General features: G+C 45.2%; 1 pseudogene; it reads right to left on the bottom strand.

Annotated features, from left to right (window-relative positions):
• Positions 1 to 6,206: 6,206 nt before the first annotated feature.
• LOC100715263 (large ribosomal subunit protein eL32-like) lies at positions 6,207 to 14,863 on the bottom strand (annotated as a pseudogene).
• Positions 14,864 to 16,691: the final 1,828 nt, after the last annotated feature.

Genomic DNA, 16,691 nt, shown 5'->3' with positions numbered 1-16,691 from the left:
AGCGGGAGGCATTATGGTAACCATTGTTGATCACCTTGTATCATGTTTTTACACTATCTATTATGTCCACCCTTTTGACTTGACCGATTCTGTTCTGTTATGTCACATTTGGTTTTACTCTCTTCCAAAAAAGTAATAAGAACCGTGGGAGCAGTGAAACCCAAAATGTGTAATAGTCATGGTACAAAAGAGAGGAAAAGAAAGTGCTCTAAACTATATAACTGCATATATATTTAAGTGTATAAGATAGAAAATGATATCACAGAGTTTTATTGGATCATTGAACAGAACTGTTTGCAGTATCATTGATGGAATGTCCACTTTACAAGCTTTAATTTTGTGACTTGAACAATTATTTCTAGGATGACAATATGTAATCCATTAACTAGTGATTTCCTACTGTTCATTTTTTTTTCTGTAAATCTGTATAACTTGTACCCTTTCTCTGCTTTTTTTTTCTTTTCTCCTTAAATAAAAAAAAAGAAAAAAAAATTAAAAAAAAAAAAAAGAAATTACCTGCTAGTAGATTACACACTATTTTCTTGAAAATAATTCCTCAAATCACAGTATCAAAGAACACAAGGTGGACATTCAAACAGGGAGACTGCAAACAGCTGTGTTCAATGTTCCAAAAACATTGATAAAGTCAGCTATTTAACACCCCCAAACACACTTGCTGTTTTATCCGTTAGAGCTCTTTTTCTTTTCTTTTTTTTTTTTTTTAGGCTGGGTATGATTTAAGGCAACATACGCTCCTTGGATCAGCCTGAGTAAGTTATTACCCAGAGAGGGGCGATGGGGTTTCATAGTAACCGAGAGAGGGGAAGGGCTCCGAGGGATAGGGGTTGATCCTGGCCTTTGTTTTTGGGTTTTAGGTACAGTGGTGCTATCTTTGAGTGTAGTTTCTACCTTGGGGAGTGTCCTGTCTCCCTGAGGGGAAGGCCTAGGTATAGGTAGGATGACGGGTTCACCCAGGTCAGTATCTGATGGTAGGGTCCAGACGGGACCTTTAGATATGAGGAGGACACTGCCTGGGTCAGTACCTGATAAATAGGCCTGGATGCCCCAATGTCGGGATGGCTCCCAGTGGGGGCCATTAGGGGTCAAAACTGTTATAATTAGAGAATCAAGCTTTCCTCTTTTCCAAGCCCTCTGAATGGACAAGTGACGGTCTATCGAGGGGGGCGTCCATCCAGTAGCCAGGGTTACACAACTCCAGTAGGGGCACCAGAACTCAGAGGGGGACTTACAATAGGTAGGAGTTTCCTCGAGGGGGCAGAGATATACGTGGAAATCACCCTCGCAGCTAGTGCCAGGAATTGCTGAGCACAGACTTATTTCAAAAGTGGGCTTTCCTGTTCCCTTCCATTGAGCTAATGGCTTGGTCCCGGAGTAATTTTTGTCATGGCTTCAGTAGACCCTCCATGTCAGTGACACATGTGGGTTGCCATTGCATGGGGGCATGGCAGGATCAGAGCAATGGCAATGGAGCCGAGCAGGGCAAGTATCTGGGGCATCATGAGAGGTTCTATTTAAGGAGCCTAATTTCCTCTGGCACCGCCAGGCAGTTTAGGTAAGAGAACAGGGTTATTATGCCAAAGAATAGGGAGAGGAGACTAATTTTTGTAAGACGGCCTAGGTCTGAGGGAAATGTGACCCACAATCCTATGGCCAGCACAAGGGTAACAGAGATAATGATTGACGGCGAGGCTGTCTGGGTAACAGAGTAACATGAGGGTATCTTAGCTCCTTAGACGGGTGTTGTCCTTTGAAATCAAATTTTGAGGAGGTTGCCAGTTCGTTCTAAGGTCCAGTCGTTATCCTGAGGCAGGGAGGCAGGCTTTAGGTGCGAAGCATGTATCCAGGGAGCGATGCTGTCGACCTTAACCGTGGTGGGGGTAGTCAGCAGCACTTGATAAGGTCCTTTCCAGCGAGGCTGTAGGGTTTCAGCTTGGTGGTGGTGGACCAGCACGAAGTCACCCACTTGATATGGGTGAGGGGTTGGCGAGTCACTGGGGGCGTAGGCCGTGGACAGTTGCTTCCAAAGGATCTTTTGTATTCGCTCGAGAGCGATGAGCCTGTCAGACAGAAAAGTGGGTAATACAGCAGAGCTATCATCTGAAGGGGACAGGTCTCGGATGGAAGGAGGGGTGCTGAAAAGAATTTCAAAAGGAGTTAGGTTAGGGGGTTTGGCCAACGGAGTGTTTCGAGCACGGAAAAGGGCACAAGGCAGGAGCATTGTCCAATCTTGTAAGCCAATCTCATGGACTAATTTAGTCAGGGTCTCTTTGATGGTTCTGTTCATTCTTTCTACCTGTCCTGAACTTTGGGGTCTATAAGCACAATGTAATTTCCAATCAATCCCCAATACGTTGGCCAACCCCTGACTCACCTTAGCCACAAACGCCGGCCCATTATCAGACCTGATTACCTTTGGCAGTCCGAAGCGGGGGAAGATTTCTTCCATCAATTTTTTTGTGACAGTGGCAGCAGTCTCCTTTTTGGTAGGGTATGCCTCAGTCCAACCAGAGAAAGTATCAACAAAAACCAGCAGATATCTATATCCATATCGGGCAGGTTTAATTTCCGTGAAATCTACTTCCCAATATCGTCCGGGCCTTGTGCCTCTTAGTCTCTTCCCCGGGGCTAGCTTGGTAGGATGTGCATTAGTCAGCTGGCATGCCTTACAGTTGGCCACAGTTTGAGTGGCAGCTGCACGGATAGAAGAGGATGTCTCTGGAAAATTTTGGTGTTGAGCCAGTTGGCATAATTTTTAATCCCTAGATGGGTGCGCTGATGTGCTCGTTGAAGGTAGATGGTCAAATCAGAGACTTTAGGCCCTTTAGGGGGCTGGGGACCCTTGTCTATTTGAGCCTCCTCTTTCGGGGGGACATCAGTACCAAGTGTTAGCATCTGGGGGCTGTCTATGGCTGCAGACCTTGCTGCCACGTCCGCCAAATTGTTTCCCTTGGTGGCAAGGTCAGTCCCTTTTTGATGGTTATTACAGTGTATTATAGCCACTTTTTGTGGTAGCATGACTGCAGCCAACAATTGGAGAATCTCCTGTTTGTGCTTTATTTCTTTTCCTGCAGAGGTTAAGAGTCCCCTCTGTCTGTATATGGCCCCATGGATGTGGGCAGTGGCAAAAGCATACCCGCTATCAGTGTAGATGTTTGCTCGCTTTCCTTTGGCGAGCTCCAGGGCCTTGGTGAGGGCAATTAATTCAGCCCTTTGAGCTGAGGAGCCCTCCTTTAGTCCGGTTGCCCAGATCACATTGGAGTGGTCGGTCACCGCGGCCCCCGTATACCGCTTACCTTGCATCATGAAGCTGCTCCCATCAGTGAAATAGGTTACCTCTGTATCGAGCAATGGCTGATCTGTTAAGTCGGGCCGTATTCCTGTTTCCTCTGCCAGGATGTCCTGGCAAGTGTGTAGAGCTGGCTCAGAAGTCTCTTCTGGCAGCAGGGTTGCTGGGTTAAGGACCGTCGGGGGTCCAAAGGTTATCCGGTCTTTGTTGAGCAGGAGGCTTTGGTAGTGGGCGATGTGGGCATTGGAAAGCCACCTGTCAGGTGGCTGGCAGATGACGCTCTCCAATGTGTGAGGGGCAATGATGGTCAGTTTTTGACCTAGAGTCAGTTTGTCTGCATCTCTAGTGAGCAAGGCTGCTGCTGCAGTGGCTTTAAGGCATGGGGGCCATCCATTTGCCACTGGATCTAGCCTCTTTGAGAGGTAGGCCATGGGCCTTTTCCATGGTCCACAGGTCTGGGTTAATACCCCTCTGGCTATTCCATTTTTCTCTTCAATGAAGAGAATGAATGGCTTGCCTATATTGGGAAGTGCTAAGTCTGGGGCTGACAAGAGTGCTCGCTTGATGGCATCGAAAGCTTGTTGGTGGCTTTCCTCCCAAACAAAAGATGAGCCCCCTTTGAGTAGTGGGTACAGGGGGGCTGCTAGGGATGCAAATCCTGGGATCCACAGCCAGCAAAACCCCGCAGTTCCCAAAAATTCTCGTAATTGTCTCTGGCTTTTTGGTGGGGGAATCTGGGTTACAGTCTGCTTTCGTGCCTCAGCAAGCCATCTCTTACCCCCCTTCAGAGTATAGCCTAGAAAAACCACCTCCCTTTTGCAGATTTGGGCCTTTTTGGCTGATACTCTATATCCCAATATGGCCAACTCACGTAAGAGAGCCTGAGTTCCCTTAACACATTTAGATTCTGTTTCGGCTGCTAGCAGCAGGTCATCTATGTATTGAAGAAGAGTGAGGTCTGCATTCTGAGCCCGGAAAGCCACTGAATCCTTGTGGAAGGCCTCATCAAAGATGGTAGAGCTGTTTTTGAACCCCTGAGGGAGGCGTGTCCAAGTCATTTGCCCAGTAGCCCCCGTGTCTGGGTCAGTCCATTCGAACGCGAACAGGCTATCCTTGTGTAGGGGCAAACAGAAGAAAGCGTCTTTTAAATCAAGGACAGTGTATGAGGTTTTGGATGGACTCAGGCCGCTAAGCAAGTTATAAGGATTTGGCACTGTGGGGTGGATGTCTTCCACCCTAGTGTTAACTTCTCTCAGATCTTGTACTGGCTGATAATCGTTGGTTCCCGGTTTCTTAACCAGGAGCAATGGAGTGTTCCATGTGGATGGATCAGCAGGGGGTCAATACTTTTAGGTCCAACACTCTCTGTATATGTTTTTTGATCCCTTGATGGGCCTCCTTACTGATGGGGTATTGTTTAACTTGGACGGGCGTGACAGTTCCTTTTAAAGTGACCACTACAGGGGGTTGCTGGCTTGCTAGTCCAAGTCCGGCCGTTTCAGCCCAAGAGTCTCTAAAATCAGTTGGCCAGGCTGGAGGAATGGGTTGAAGTTTTGGTTCCTCATAGAGCCGATATTCATCTTCCATTTTTAAAGACAATATCGTGACCATACGCTGCCCAACCCTCTGATCACGGAAGGTCACCTGTGGTCCTTGGGGCTCAAAGGAGATTGTTGCACCCAATTTGGTCAGTAAATCTCTCCCTAATAGGGGAGCAGGGCATTCAGGGATCACCAGAAAGGAGTGCTTTATGTTTCCCTTTCTTAGGTCAACAGTGCGCTCAGTAGTCCATGGGCAGTATTGACTCCCATTTGCCCCTTCGACTAGTGACTTTTTGGATGAGAGTGACCCTAAAGGAACCTGTAGGGCCGAGTAAACAGCTCCTATATCGACCTCGAAGTCAACAGGAGTCCCCTCCACCTTAAAAGTTACCCTGAGCTCGGGGAGGGGATTCAAGCTCCGTCTTCCCTAGTCGTCTTCATCCAGGGCAAGTATGGGAGCCTGTTGGAAGATCTGTTTTTCTTTTTCCTCTCTCTCCTTTTTCCTTTTGAGTTTGAGGCATCCTTAATCAGGTGTCCCTTTTCTTTACAGTAGGCACATTGGTCTGGGTCTAATGGGGGCCAGTGAGGCTTACCCTTTCCTAAGTCTACTGGCTTATTTATTGCCGTGGCCAACATCTTTGCTAACTCCTTGTTTTGTTTCTTATCCCTAGCCTGTTCTTTTTCTTCCTCAGTTTCTCGTTTATAGTAAACTTTATCAGCCTCCTTAACCAAATCTCTTAAAGTCAAATCCTGAAGCCCATCTAGCCTCTAAAGCTTGTGCCTGATATCAGGGGCCGATTGACCAATGAAGGCCATTGCCACTGATCCTTGGTGGCCCTCAGCTTGAGGGTCGAAAGGGGTATAACGGCGGTAAGCCTCCATTAACCGTTCTAAAAACACCGAGGGTCCTTCAGTGGGTCTCTGAGTAACTTCTCTTACCTTGGCCAAATTGGTAGGGCACCTCGCAGCTGCCCGGAGACCCGCCATTAGAGTCTTGCGATAGATGGAAAAATGCTGCCTACCATCAGGAGTGTTTGGGTCCCAGTTGGGGTGCTTCAGCGGGAAGACATTATCGATTTGGTCAGGGCATTGGGTGGGTCTTCCGTCGTCCCCAGGAATGTTTTTTCAGGCCTCAAGGAGGATGCGATCTCTCTCTTCTGTGGTGAAGAGGACACCCAGAAGTTGCTGACAGTAGTCCCAAGTGGGCTGGTGGGAGAACATGAGGGAGTCCATGAGCCCTGTGAGCTTAGTAGGATCCTCTGAGAAAGAAGGATTGTTATTTCTCCAATTGTACAAGTCAGAGGAAGAGAAAGGCCAGTATTGAAGGGAAGGCATCTCTCCCTCCGTGCCGTCACTAATCATAGGACCGCAGGGTCGCAGTGGAAGGGTAGGGACACCTTCACGATGGAGAGCGTGCCTGCTGCGGGTCCCCTGAGAGGGGCCTGTGGGCCCAGTTGGGAGAGGGATAGGGCTCGCAGCGGAGGTAGTGGACTCGGAAGAGGGAGAACTACCCTGGGGCGACTGTTGCGTGGAGTCAGAGGAGGATGGCGAGGGATAAGGAGGTGGGGGACGCGAGGGGCAAGGGGGATCGAGATCAAGGAGAAGGAGATTGGGTTGGGAATCAGGTAGGATGGAGGGGGCTGATGGGGCCTTGGCCGGGAGGAGTTTGAGGGAAGAAGAAGGTAAAGGAAGAAGGAAGGGTTTAATCCAGGATGGAGGGTCCTCCGAAAGATCATGCTATACCAAGATGTAAGGGATCTGGTCAGGATGTGCTTGACGCCCTGGTCTGAAGATGATATTTTTGACTGCAAAAATTAATGGGAGATGAAAGGTCCCTTCTGGGGGCCAACCTACCTGGAAGGTTGGCCATTCTGACGAACAGAAGGTTTGCCATTTACCTTTTTTAACCAAGAGGGAGAGGTTATGAGCTCGTTCCCTTACTTCCGACCAGTGGTCTAGAGTAAGGGAAAGAGGGATTGAGACACATTGTCCCATGACGGGACAAACAAAAGACACCAACAAAAGGACACGATTAGGTAATACGAGATACACCACACACTTTGGCCGGCCACACTCACACAGGATCAGTGAATCCACCGCCAATGGGGGGGAGGATGAGAGACCCCTCCTGACAAACTGGGAGTCCAAGGGACAAATGGACTCCCAAGAAAACCCTTTGGGACATCCCCCAAAGAAACTGCCCTGTTTTTGGACCGTGAGTTTTAGACCAAATCGATCCGGGGCCGTCAAGGCAAATGATTGATCACAAAATGAAACTAAACAGAATGGCCATACTTACCCCGAGAGGCACTTCGCGGCCATTGGGGCCTCCTTCGGCGAGAGAGCAGATCTCGCTGGGGCCTCCAAATGTAAGATCACCGTTGCGAAGGAGACCCCAAGGAATCAGCTCTCATGAAAAATCAAGGGGTTTTATTATCCACGCATGTGTGGGACTCTCCGACCACACTCTGGTGGGGAGAGTGCCCGGGTAGAGGAGTGCAGAGTATATAAAGCCAAAAACTGCAAAGCAAGGGTCGGTTACAGAAGCAGATGGCTTGATGTTTTTTGAAAACTCATATCCTGTCTGGCAGGGTCGGTAGTTCACGGTGCTCTTATTTTTGGGGACGTTGGACCACAAGTTCCCTATCAGGCCAGAACATCTGGTTGTTCTGACCGTGTGACAAGGCAAGAGGGGGTTTCCTAAATGTTTTAACTCTTCATAGAGTTAGAGTGTCCCCCAGTGCTCATGGGCCTAGAGATGGTGCTTTTTAATTCCAAATCCATTTTATTCAAGGATAAAAGAGAAAGAAAGAAACAAAAAAGAAAGAGAGAGAAAGAAAAAAAAGAAAGAGAGAGAGAAAGAAGAAAAAAGTACAATAAAATTTCAAAGCACATTAATCAGGGGCAACAATGGTACATACGCTGCTCATTGCCTTCCCCAGATCACTCACCTGCAGGACAAGACATCTGCATTCAATTGTCCAAACAACAACAGCACAAATCTTTCTCTTCAGTGAACTCAGAGAAATCAGTAATATAGCTACCTTAATTACTTTTTTTTTTGTCTTTTCATTTTTATTGGTACCAGGGATCGAACTCACGACTGCCAGCTTGCAAGGCAGGCGCTTATGCCACTGAGCTAAATCCCCAGCCCCTCCTTAATTACTTTTTACAGACATATATACACACATATGTTTTTCTTTCATCTTGTCATACTAATGAAACAATATGATGTTTGTTTACACGTGTGTATTTCACTAATGAGTATGTTCTCAAGGTGCATCTATTTACCTAGAAAAGTATCCAGTTTATCATTCTTTATGGCTGAGTAAGTACTCAACTGTATAAAAATACCACATCTTCTTTATCCACTCCTCAGTTGGGCATTTGGGTTGTTTCCAAGATCTGGTTATTACACACTATACTGCTATAAATGTGGGAGCACATATATCACTGTGGTATAATATTTTTCATTCTTTTGGGAAGATACCAAGAAGGGGATAGCTAGGTTCATTGGGGCCCCCAATGCTAATTTTTTGAGGACTCTCCACACTGATTTCCACAGTGGCTGTACCAGCCTACACTCCCAACAATGGGGAAGGGCTCCTTCTTCCCCACAGCCCCTCCAGAATTTGTTATTGCTGAATTTCTTGATGACAGCCATTCTTTCTGGAGTGACATAAAATCTCAGTGTTGTTTTAATTTGCATCTCTCAAATGAACAGTGATGATGAACTTTTTTTCATATACTTATTTGCTTTTTTAATGTCTTCATCTGGGAAGTGTGTATATATTTTAGATGCTCATTTTTGAAATGGGTCTTTAAATCTGGGAGGGCTGATTTTTTTTTTGAGTTCTTTATATGTTCTCGATTGTAATCCTTTGTCCAAGGAATAGCTGGCAAACATTTTCTCCCACATTCTGAGTTGTTTCTTCACTCTATTGGTGGTTTCTTTTGCTGTGCAAAAGCTTTCTAGTAGGGTGAGATCACAGTTGTTGCTTCTTTGCGACAGTTTCTGTGCAACTGGGGTTTGTTCATAAAATCTTTGCCTACACCGATGTTAAAATTTAACTTACTTTATCTCCCAGCAGATTTAATGTTTGTTTTAATATTAAGAGATTTGATCCATTCTGATTTTAGTTTAATACATGGTGAAAGATATGGATTCAATTTTAATCTTCAGCATGTGTAGAGCCAGATTTTCCAGCATAAAGAGGCTATTCTTCTTTCAATGAATGTGTTTGGCACCTTTGTCAAAGATAAGGTGGTTTAGTGTGCCTGCAGGTGTTTCTGCATCTATTTTTTTGTTTATTTGAGGCTCAGGCTGGCCTTGGAGTCATTTGCAGCTCAGATTGGTCTCAAACTTTGCAACGATCCTCCTACCTCAGCCTCCTGAGTGCTGGGATTACAGGAGTGCAGCACCATGCCTGGATGTTTCTGCACCATTAATCTGTTCCCTTCAGATTTGAGTCTGTTTTTTTCTCTAGTACTACACTTTTTATCACAGTAGTTTTATAGTATAATTTCTTTTTTTCTTTTTTCTTTCCTTTTTTTTTTTTTTTTTTTTTTGTCTTTTTGGGACAGGATCTCTTTATGCAGTTCAGGCTGGCCTTGAACTCACTTTGTAGTCCAGGCTGGTCTCGAACTCGCAAGGATTTTCCTGCCTCAGCCTCCCGAGTGCTGGGATTACAGGTGTGAGCCACCATGCCCAGCCTTACAGTATAATTTCAAATCAGGAATTGTGATGCCCATGAGACAGGGCTGTTGGAAGGAGACTGGCTCACTGGATATTAAAGCTAACTTGCTATTGGCAGGTGGTGCCTGGTTAGGGACAGGTCACCAGAGGCATGGCCTGGAGGGTTTGTCTCCCTCCCTGCCTCCTCTTTTCTCTGCTTTCTTGGCTGCCATCACCTGAGCAGCTCCCTTCCACCCAGCACTTTTCACCACACTGTTTCTGCCTCAGAGCTGCTGACCATGGACTGTAACATGAGTAAAAACAGACCTGGCCCCTTAGGTTGTAGTGACAGTGACAGGCAATGTGTGACAGCAGTAACACAGGGACTGAGGCAGGGAGTGCTCCCATAGCCCCTGTCCCCATAGTGGGAAAATGTGCCAGTTGGTGGCCACTTGGTTCACTGAAGGATCTAATGAGCTGCTTGGACAAGCCAATGTTTGAAATGTTTTCATTCCTTCCAAAAATCTTGTTGGAACTTAATTCTTATGTAATAGGCAAAGCCCAGTAGGAGGTGAGGGCTTGCATTCCAAAAGCCCTTCAGACTGGGATAACGCGACTGTAAGAAGGGCTTGTGGCAGTGGGTTTGCTTTCTTCCATGCTTGTGCTGCGTAAGGAACGCTTGTCTCCAGTGGATTCAGTTCTCAAGACCGGATCTTGGAAGCAGACACAGCTCTGCCAAGACTCCCAAGCTGCCAACCCTTGATCTTGAACTTCCGTTTCCAGCACATTTCTATTGTGTGTAAATTTCCCAGGCTCCAGAATTCTGCCACAGCACAAATGGACTAAGAAACACACTCAGGTCAGCGTCTAACAGCCCCATGGGTCACACTGCAGTGCTGGTGGCTGTGACATCAACTGTGCTACACATTTATAGACTGGTGGCTCGGTCCGGTGACCCACAGGCTCATGACTTGGCTGTTAAGAGCCCCCTTGGTGATGCAGGGATGAGAGTGGCAGCTTGTGACCTGAGATAGAGACTTACTTGTCACTCAGGGCAAAGATTCATTCAAAGGGGAACATGAACGGATCTTACAAGCTGACCTTATAGATACTAAACAAATGGCTATGAGTACACATGGTTTCCACAGAATAGGACACAAAAGTCTGTATTAAACACAAGAATAGGCCACAGGCTGGGGATGTAGCTCAGCGATACAGTGCCTGCCTGACAAGCATGAAGTCCTGAGTTTAAATCCTGGTACAAAAAAAAAAAAGTAAAAAAAGAGAACAGGCCAAATCATGAGCATGTTCCGTGAAAGAAATGGCAGAGGGCTCATTCCAGGGTGGCGAATTAACTACACCAGACCACTGGTTCCCAAATGGGGCTTGCAGTGTTACTGCAGCACCACGGTCACACTCTGGCATGCAGGGTGGATATGGGAACCGCCTTGATGCCTTGAGGAAGACATGTAGCAGCTCTCCAATTTAATCCCATTACCATGTTCACGGCACCTGCCATATTGCAATAGGAAAATTTCAGGGTACCAGGCAGACTTTTTGTGCTTCTGTCACTGCTAGGCTAGAGAGGACACAGAACAGAAGGCTCTAACAACTGTGCTATAAAGGCCATCAGGAAGGATGACATTCTGGTTGTTGTCCCCACCTCACAAAACCCATGTGGACATTAGAAGCAGCATTTCGACAGAAGAGGCAACACTGCCATGCATACTGGGAAATACTGAGCTTGGTGCAAGTGGAGGGCCAGTCAGCTGCTTAATTAGGCTATGCCTGTGGCACCCCAACATTTCTTTTTTTGATACTAGGAATTGAATTCAGGACCTTGAGCTTGCCAGGCAGGACTTATGCCACTGAACAACATCCCGGCCCTATATTCCTTCTTTCCATTGGAATGTACTACCCAGGGTGCTTTGTGGTCCGCGTTGCAGTGGTGCCCCTGGTGGCCTCCTGATTTGCAGCTGGAGGCCATGCTGCCCCTGATATCTCCCACTTAGGGGCTGTCATGTTAGGACAGAAAAGGGGGTCACAGAATGTTAAGGCACTCGTGTCCTCTGGTTGCAATGCTGTAAGGTCTACTAAACTGTCCAGAATGTGACCTCCATCCCCAGGTTGGACAACTGAGGCTGGAAGGTTTGGTCAAGTAACAGGACCAGTTTATCCCTGAAGAAGCTGCACCCTTAGGTGTCATCCTGGGCCGCTGGACAAGAGCCTACAACACTGGGAACTGCGTGGGGTGGGCAGGGCTTGGGAGCTTCACTCCTTCCTTTCCTCATTCCTACACCCTTGTTAGCCAGCTTTTTATAACTGTGACAAAATGCCTGAGCTGGGTCAACTGAAAGCAAGAAGGACTGATTGCAGTCATGGTTCCAGAAGTTTCTGTCCCTCACAGGTTGGCTGTGTTGTTTATGGGCCTGTGGTGAGGGAGGTCATGAAGACAGGGAGTGTATGGGTGTCTTAAGTTACTTTTTCCTCTCATTGCTGACGCCCAAAGTCAAGGAAGGAAAGGTTTATTTCTTACAGTTCTTGGAAGTTTCAGTCCATACTCAGTTGGCTCCAACTCAGGCTGGCATGGCCTTTCATGGCGGCTGCAAACAGCAAGGACAAACCAGCAAGAAAGAGAGACACACCTTCTTCCTGTCATTACATCATATTCTGGCTCCACCCCTCGGCAGGTGTAGCAGTCACACCACCAATCTGAGCACTAGACAATGAACCAATCACAAATGCTAGATTTGGTTGAGTCCATAATTCATGAGGCTTAGAGGCCACTGAGATAAACCATGACAGTGGGGAAGCAGAGGTGTTTGCCTCATGGGGTGAGAAAGCAAGGGAGACAGGGGGGCCAGTGACAAAATGGCCTATTTAAGGCCACAATCTGAATGATTTACTTCCTCCCACCAGGACCCCCCTCTCCAATGCGTCCACCACCTCCCCATAGTCCATTAAGCAATGAGTCTACCAGTGGGTTGGAGCCCTCTATGGATACAGTCAGAGTCCTCCTGATCTGGTCACCTCCCAGAGGTCCCTGCTATGAACACCACTGCTCTGGGCACTTTATTTTTATTTTTATTTTAGCAGGGATTGAACTCATGACCTCACAATTGCCAGGCAGGTGCTTATACCACTGAGCTAAATCCCCAGCCCTCCTACAACTAATTCTATATTTAATGAGAAACTAAAAGCTAAGGTCCCAAGAATAAGATAAGGAGGTGCCCTTTCACCACTGTTTTCATTTGTATATTTATTTATTTTGTCTTTTTTGAGACAGGATCTCGCTATGCAGTTCAGGCTGGCCTTAAGCTCACTTTGTAGCCTAGGCTAGTCTCGAACTCGCAATGATCCTCCTGCCTCAGCCTCCCAAGTGCTGGGATTACAGATGTGAGCCAACACACCCAACTCTACTATTATGTTTTTAAACATAGTTAAAATCCTAGATAATAAGCTTGCTGTGGTGGTGCACTCCTGTAATTCTAGCACAGGGAGGCTGAGGCAGGAGGATCATTGAAAATTTGAGACTGGGTTACAAAGTCAGCATAAAGCCAGCCTGAACTATGTAGTGAGACCCTGTCTCAAACAAACAAACAAACAAACAAAAAGTATATATATATAATTTTTAAAAATCCTAGATAATGCAATAAACAAGGAAATTGGTATATTAAGAAGAAACAAAGCTTGGTTTACAGGTAACACCTGTCTGTTAAAAATCCAAAATAATCTATAAGGCTGGGGGTATGGCTCAGTGGCACAGCATCTGCCTGGTAAGTGCAAGGTCATGAGTTCAATTTCCGATACAAAAAAAAAAAGTCAAAAGAAAATCCTGCAGCTGGTAAGTGATTATAGCAAGGCTGCCCTATAGAAAGTGATCTAGAAGGTGATTCCTCGCCATGAGGAATGAACAATGTGAAATTAGAATCACATTACTATCATTATCATCTCATCAAATGACATACTCAGATCATACATTACACAAAACAGGTACAATCTATATGAGGAAAACTATAAAACTCTGATGGGAGAAATCAAAGAACTACATAAATGGAGAGATATTTTTTTTTTTGCTCCTGAGGTTCCTGAGGCTTCTGAGGTTCTTGGGGTTAAGGACCAGGAGAGGATGAGAAAAATAGAGACGAGACAAAGTCTGAGGTCAGGTATATCCTCATCCTCATGATGGGAGGAAAGGAACTGCTCAACCAGTGAGCCTGTTTGTTTATATACTGGAAAGGATGAAATCAACTTCGGCCCCTCTGCCTAGCAAGAGGGATTGGATGGTCCAGGGGCTTGGTGTTTTCCTGGGTAGTAAAGACTTGTTGAAGTGGCTGAGCCGGGAGCTCTTTGTTTTCTGGTAGGATCATGCTTGGTTCATGCCCTAGGTCAGTTTTCAGCTTCAAGGGCTCCCAAGTATCCATCTCTTTTGTTTTGTTGTTGCACAGGACGGATGGTCAGTTGAAGCTAAGGAGCTGTGTTGGAGAGCTCTGTAGATATTTCTGTTTTAAGTTCAGTCCAAAGATTTTAAGTCCCTGCATTCTGCAACTGAAAACCTGTGCAGTCCATTAATCTATGACAATAGTCAGCTACCAGTGTAGCTGGCAATTGTCAAAAGGTATTAGTGATTTGAGTTTCTTTTATAGCATACTACTGTAGCATTGTTTTATATGCCTCTATAGTTGTACATTTTCTACAGGATGTTCAAGATCCAGCTAAGGTGAGACCTGTTTTATTTTTTTTTTTTGCAGTTTTTGTGGTTTTATTTAAGCACAAATAAACACACACATGAGCCATCCACTCATTTTCTTCACTGTGCAGCCTGGCATTGGGATCGGATGGCTAGCTGGGCTGCTCGTTCCACAATGGCCTTGCCGTTCTTGGAGGAGACACTGTGAGCAATCTCTGCACAGTAAGATTTGTTGCATATCAGGGCTGGGGATTTAGCTCAGCGGCATAAGCGCCTGCTTTGCAAGCAGGCAGTTGTGAGTTCGATCCCTGATCCCCAGTACTGATAAAAAGGAAAAAGACAAAAAAGAAAAAAAAAAAGATTTGTTGCATGTCAGCAGCACCTCCTGTGCACCTGGAACTTCTGGAAGCCACTGGGTATCATGTGCTTCATCTTTTTGTTGCTTCCATAATCTATGTTGGGCATCCAGATCTGGCCCTTGAACCTTCTCCACACCCTGTTGTTGATGCCTCTAGGTTTCTGCCAGTTGCGCTTAATTTTGACATATCGGTTTGACTGGTGACAGATGAACTTCTTTGTCCTCTTTTTGACTATCTTGGGCTTCACAAGGGGTCTGAAGGCAGCCATGGTGTGGAGTCGGAGATGATTGCCACCTCTGTAGGGAATACAGAGGAAGAGAGAGGATGGAGGTGCTCAAGGGCTGATTTTTTTTTTTTTTTTTTTTTTTTTTTTGGTGCCGGGGATTGAACTTATGACCTCGTGCTTGCCAGGCAGACACTTAAGCCACTGAGCTAAATCTCCAGCCCCTGAGACCTGTTTTAAACACAATCAATTTTTGTTATCTATCAAGCTCAGTGAAGTCTCCTCAGGAACCTTGGAACCAGCTATAGCACCTCTTAGTTCTTCTGTCAGTGTCAGCCGTTCAGATGAGTCATGGCCATTGCTTGATCAGGTTGCTTTCTATGAAAGCTTGGGAGATTTTTGCTCCTGGTGACTCTCCTTAGGCACACCACACACCAATGATCAGGTTCCTCAGTGGTCTCACAATCTTCTTGATCAGAAGGCCAGGACACACCAAGTATAGGATGACGCAGCAGAGGTTCTCTTATGTCCTGGGTCCTCATCGACCTTGGAGGACTAGGGACAAAATGTTGGCTGTCCTCAGCCCATCTGTCAGTCTAATTGTTGGTATAATTGTTGGTCTCAGTTGTTTAACATCCAGAAGAAAAGACTGATAACAGTACAATTCAGTAGAGGCATTATCACCTTATCTAAATATCAAATATCTTACAACATAAAATAGAATCATTATTTTTTAACAACCATGGGTGTTTTAACATTTGAATATCTGTAGGATGTTAAAAGTTACATATTTTACAAAGAAAATTAGAAATCAAAACCATACCTGATATTATGACAATCATGATGGCATTTTTAACACACTTGAATTTGCATTTTGATATCAAATATCTCCTTTTAGTTTATTATCCCTATCTAATACATAAAAGCTTTTCACTAATTTGTTGACATTTAGTGGGATGCAGATTTCAAAAGCATTTGTTGAAGCAGAGGTCTGAACCTGAACCAAAATTTTGTCACCACAAACAATCCCTGTTTTACATTTTGGAAAATCAGTACATCTGGAGGCATTAATATATGAATACACCATGAGTTTAAACAACAGTCATTTGTCATAACCATGTGAAAACCTTTGTATGGGCATTTGTAAAATCAAAAATCTATTGTATTATTTCTTTGGATGATGACCAATGTGAACATATTACAATAATATTTTTACATAACTTTAGTTGGAATGTCTCCTATAAGGCTATGGAGATCATTTGGGCCTCCAATCAATGAAAAAGAACTAGTTAAAAATGTTACTAGGCAGCTGTTTTTTTATTTATCAATATAATCCCAATCCCAAGGGACTTTTAATTATCTTAATATAATTTTTGATGACTTATGAAAAACACAATTATAACATTTAACCATGTAATTTTTTAAACAATGACTCTCAAGTCAATATTAAACAATATATATTACATTTGTTGTGAGTTTAAAAACCCACAATGTGCTGTACTTATTACTCAATGAGCCTTTATGACTTATTCTATTCCTATAAAACTAAATAACCACTTCCTGCAAACTTGTGTAAGTGCCAGTTAAGTTACAATTTTATGGCATGCCCCTATGTAACCCCCTCCCTACCTCCCTATTTCTTGTAACTGCTTGTACTGCTCCCTTCATTTCTGTAAAACTAATCCTAATTACCTTTTGTGGAGACAAACTGATCCTAAGCCCCAACCCCTTCTAACCCTCCCCTTGTGGTTTATTGCTTTATAACTCCCTGTATCCCCTGGCTCGGGGCACATTTCCCTGACTGCCTTCTGGGTCAGTGTCACTGCTGAACTCAGCTAATAAAGCGCTTCCTTTTTAATTTTTGAAGTCCATCATCTTTTCTGATCACTACATTTT

This window comes from Cavia porcellus, unplaced genomic scaffold (genome assembly GCF_034190915.1).
Source record: "Cavia porcellus strain 051 isolate PalLab524CR breed Dunkin Hartley unplaced genomic scaffold, mCavPor4.1 scaffold_14, whole genome shotgun sequence".
In the NCBI taxonomy this organism is placed as follows: domain Eukaryota; kingdom Metazoa; phylum Chordata; class Mammalia; order Rodentia; family Caviidae; genus Cavia; species Cavia porcellus.
The sequence above is the reverse complement of the archived record's forward strand: the minus strand, read 5'-3'. Positions and strand labels throughout refer to the sequence as shown.